General features: G+C 38.1%; 1 pseudogene; it reads right to left on the reverse strand.

Annotated features, from left to right (window-relative positions):
• Positions 1-204: 204 nt before the first annotated feature.
• LOC111743965 lies at positions 205-323 on the reverse strand (annotated as a pseudogene).
• Positions 324-5,260: the final 4,937 nt, after the last annotated feature.

Here is a 5,260-nt window from a genome sequence, read left to right on the forward strand (position 1 = left end):
TTTGGGTAAGTAAGCAATTGAGTTGTCTTTCTCCCTCTCCCTCTGCCTCTCTCCCTCCCTCTCTCCCTTCCCTGCCTTCCTTCTCTTCCTTCCTTTCCTTCCCTTCCCTTCCTATCTTTTTTTTTTTTTTAGGCGAGGCAACCCCTGGTTGACCTTACAGATTACAAGGACCTTGTCAGCTTACAATCCTTTTTTTATTTTTTACACCTACAGCACCTGGTCTTCCTAGGTGGTCTCCCATCCAAGTACTAATCAGACCCAACCCTGCTTAGCTTCTGAGATCAGACGGGATCGGGCTTGTTCAGGGTGGCATCGCCGTAGACTCGAGTTGTCTTTCTGCCTGAGCTGGTTGAGTTGAGCCTCTTTCACTGGCAAAGAAATGTGACTAAATGAAAAAGTGATCACACCTGTCTCCCTGCTTAAGCACATTCACTGGTTCCTCATCAACTTTATGAATCTTAACATGACACACAGGCCCTGCATGCGCTGGCCTGCTGATTTGTCACTGCTCTCCCTCCTGCTGCATCTATGCCCCCAATTCTGTGTGTCCCACACACGCTGGGCTCACTGCTGTCCCCTGAATACTCCATGGAGGTTGCTGGCCACATGTGGACCAGGTGAGAGATGAGATCCATGCCCACTCTGCCTGCACCTGTCTCCCCACCCTCAACCCTGACTCCAGCTCTCAAGTCCTTTGAATCCAAGTCTTTACCCAGGATTTCACTGGGGCAGTCTCTTCTAAGCTCTGGGCCCAAAACTTACCTCTTTCATATGTCATTGCCTAAAAATATTTTTTAATTACAAAAATAATTTGTGGACATCTTAGAAAGTTGCTAAGTACCTAAAGTACCCAGGGGCAACCACTGTTTATATCCTGATACTTATCAGAATTTTTTTTAAAGCCAATTTTCTATTTCTTTCCACATAATGTATACATATAGTTACAAAAAATCCAAGAGGATAGAAGGGCTTGATGAGGAGCTGTCTTCTCCCCACCTCCAAACTCTCTCCCCAGAGTGTGTGATCTGCTCCTTATGGTAACCTCTCCAGCTCTAAAAAGCTCTTAGATCCCTTGTATTAGGAAGGCAGATTTCACCAGCATCTAACAGAACACCCGAGAGTGGCTTAAACAATAAGAACATTTATTTCAAAGAATGAAAAATCCAGAAGTCAGTGGTTTCAGGTGTCCAGACTCTGAGTGAGCAGAGATGTTGTCTCATGGCCTTCCCCTCCTGGTCACACGATGGCTGTTAGAGCTCCAAGCATCACATTTTCACCCAGGCAGAAAGAAAGGAGAAAGACCGAGAAAGCTCTCCAGGTGCATCTCTTTAATCAGGGAGGAAAGTGCTTCCTTGAAGCTGCCTGAAGATGTCTCCTTATGAGATCCTAGTCAAAACTGGGTGATGAGAGTTCTCTGAACAGCATCTGCTAAACCTATTTCCAGTTCATAAGATCTACTGATGTCCCGTGTGGTAGATTAGGCTTTAGGTCGCTTGGAAAACACTCCGCTCCATCTCTGCTTCCCCATGCACAGTTTTAAAGTACTCCTGAAGGTTATTTTTTTAATTTTAAGAATCTGCTTTCCCTTTCACTCCTTGTCCACTGTGCCTTCACAGAAGCTCCCGTCTTTCCACTATCAGCCCTGTCGTCCCTCCTACCCCCTTCCCTCAATTGCTAGCTCCCAACTTCTGTATCTTTACTTTTTCTTTGAAATGGGTGATAATATTGACATTCTATTCTGTAACCATAATGAAATCCAGGTCAATACAAAAATTGAATATCAATGAAAACCGGAAAGGAAAAGACAAGATTCTCATTATTTGAGACAACTGTACCATATATTTCCTGTGGGTACCTATTTATGTATTTACAAGTTTTTAGACAGTCTAGAAAAGTACATTTGAGCCCATTATAGTGTTTACCTCTGGGGAGGAAGAAGGAAATGGGATGGCAGTGGGTGGCCAAAAGGGACTTGAGCTTCATCTGCAATGTTCTATTTTTTAAAAAGGCGAATGAATTCATGTTTCGCTTGTGTCATTAAACTTTAATTTGAAAAAATTCTCATTCATTTTCAGCCAATTATGCCAGCTCTGTGTGTTTGGCACTGTTCGCATGTTTGTGCCCAGGGAGAAAGAACGTTTACTTTGTGAGTGTCTATGAATGAAGTATAGTGATTAGTAAGTAGATTTAGAAAAATGTAGCAAGCAAAAGCAAAACAAGAAAGGGAGAGAACTCATTCATAACAACAATAAAATCCATTAGGAAACGGGCAGCTTCTTTATGGAGAGAACTATAATATGCAGCTGATGGACGCACAAGATGATCAGAATCAACGCAAGGCTCTACTGTAGATTGAAAGGTTCAGTATTGTATTGATGTCAATTTTCTCCAAATTAATCTCAAATTCACAGAATTAGACAGGCGGGTTTTAAAATTCCTGTGAAGGACTTAATGTGCAGTAATAGTTAGATAATTGAAAAGGGAGCACAATGAAATGGGACATTTTACTTAATGATATCAAAAGGTATAAAGCTACGGCAGATAAAACAGTCCGGTACAGACAAGAATATTTAGATTGGTGAAACAGAACAGGGGCCTCAAAACTCCTAGCACCATGGATCAGTACATGAGGGAGTTTCACTTCGGATCAGTGGAGAAAGGATGAACTAGTCAATCTATTGCGCTGCAATATCAGCTGTTTGTTTGGAGAAAGGTTAGATTATATCTCATTTCAATCATAAAAATATATTCCAGGTGCATTAATGACTCGAATAAAAACAAAACTATTAGAAAAGAATTCAGTATATATTTAAACCTTAGGAGTAAGGAAAAGCCTTAAACATGATATGTAAATAAAAGGAATAAAGGGAAATATTGATAAATTTGATTATGTCAAAATTGATAACTTCCATCTAACATAAGGTCCTACAAAGAGTTAAAGGTAACAGACAAGCTGGAAGAAATTACTTGTTATATATATATATATATTACATATATATATATATATATATAAAAGAGTAATATCCAGAATATATTAAGAAATTCTACAAATCAATTAGATAAACAATCTAATTTTTAAATGAGAAAAAATAAACAGATATTTCAGAAAAGAGAAAATACAAATGCCACTCACATATAAAAATCTCACCAGCAAACAGGTATATGTGAATTTAAAAAATGATTCAATTTTTCACTCATCAGATTGGCAAATATTTAAAACATATGCTTATGGTATGGGGATTAGAGTCCTCTCATACACTCGGGCTGGAAGTTTAAATGGTACAGAAATTATGGCGGATATTTTGGTAATATTTGTTAAAATTAAAAATGTGGAAACTTTCAGACTCTAAATTCTACTTCTCTACCCTAGAGAAAAATTACAGCAGAGACACATACTGTTTTTCTGCAGTGCTTCATGAGATGGAAGACAGAAAAGGAAGCAATTAAACGTTCATAGTTCTCGGGGAAGAGAAAATGTGCTACATCCATGGGAATAAATACAACACAGCTACTAAAAGGAACGGGCGAGAGCCATTTGTATCAATATGAGCGCATCTTAAAAATGTAAAATTGAGTGAAAAAAAGCAGCTTGCAGTAAAATTCCTATAAAGTGGGATGATTCGTTCGAAATGCCTACATCAATACTATATATTTCTATGGAAGGAGACATAAAACTGTGGAGGGGGTGGGAAACTAGGAATTCAGAGAGTAGCCAAGGAAACTTTAGCTATATTCATATTGCTCTACTTTTAATAAGGATAACGTATTCATGCTTTACTTGTTTGATTAAAGTATAATTTGGAAAGATTCTAATTTGTTTTCAGCCAACTACGCTGGCTCTGTGTTTGGCTGTGCCCACATGTTTGTGCTCAGGGAGGAAGAATGTTTACTTTGCGTGTGTGTCTGGAAATCAAGCATGGTGATTAGTCAATGAGTTTCAACAGAATACTAAAAAAAAAAAAAAGGGCCAAATAAGAGGAGAGGGGATCCTATTCTCAGTTGACAGTAAAACCTATAATAAACCTAGGAATACACTTATCAGGAAATATACAAGACTTTGACCAGAGAACCATAAAACGGCCCTGAAAGACATAAAAGATGACCCGGGACTGAGAAACACAGCAATGTGCATTGGTAGGAAGACTCAGCATGATGAAAACACCAATTTTCTTCAAACTTATCCATACACTCAATGTAATCCCAATTAAAATCCTAGCAGAACCTTTTCTGAAACTTGACAGGCTGATTTTAAAATTCATGTGGTGGGACAAATATGCAAGGATGACCAAGGCAATTTTGCAAAAGCAACAAAGAGGGTGGGATTTGTCCTGCCAGTTAGCAAAGCATATTATCAGGCTTAGGAGTAGACAAATAGATCAGTGGACCAGAAAAGGCTCTGACATAGACCCGCATTGGAATTTATCATCGGGCAAAGGCAGCAATTTTAAATTACTGAAGAAATGACAGATTACCCAATAAATGGTATTGAAAAATATTGGTTATCAATTTTGAAATTTATTAAAATTAAACACCAATATCACACTAAAAATAAGCTTCATATGCAGTAAAGACAAATGTGAAAATCGTAAAATAATATAAAATATAAATGCAAGAAAGAGAACTATAAAGGCTTTAGAAAAAATGTAAGAAATATGATTGCGATCTTATTTGATGGAGGGCCTTTTGAAGGTCAGATTCTAAATTTGACATACAAATTAAAAGTAATAAAAGACACAATTCTGTAATAAAAGATACAATTCAGTTAAAAGATGAGGGTCAGAATGGTAGAAAATTATGTTCAATGCATAGAGTAGATAGGGAATTAATATCAAAACTATATAAAGAATTCTCATAAATCAATTAAAAAAAAGACAACCCAGAAAAATGATGGACAAAGAATATACACAGATGATCCCAACAGGAGGAAATATAAATGACCAGAAAAGCTGTGAGGAGGCCACAGTGTGACCGACCAGTCACTTAGGAAAAAAAAGATTTCTTCTTGATTTAATTTGTGTTTTCCTAAATGACTGGTCACACTATGGTCTCCTCACAGCCACTTCAGAAGCCAACTTGGGCCGTGTCTGTTAAAACCAGAACAGCGGACATAATAAAGGCCAGATTCCACTCTCAGTACCTCCCCTATAGGAACTTTTCAGGAGGATGTTCCTGGCAGTGTTCTTCATAATAGGGAGGAAACCTCTCAGGGTCTATGGATGCTAGAAAAGGGGAAACATGGTACAGTCACATGAAGGAGTAC

This window comes from Pteropus vampyrus, unplaced genomic scaffold (genome assembly GCF_000151845.1).
Source record: "Pteropus vampyrus isolate Shadow unplaced genomic scaffold, Pvam_2.0 Scaffold125, whole genome shotgun sequence".
In the NCBI taxonomy this organism is placed as follows: domain Eukaryota; kingdom Metazoa; phylum Chordata; class Mammalia; order Chiroptera; family Pteropodidae; genus Pteropus; species Pteropus vampyrus.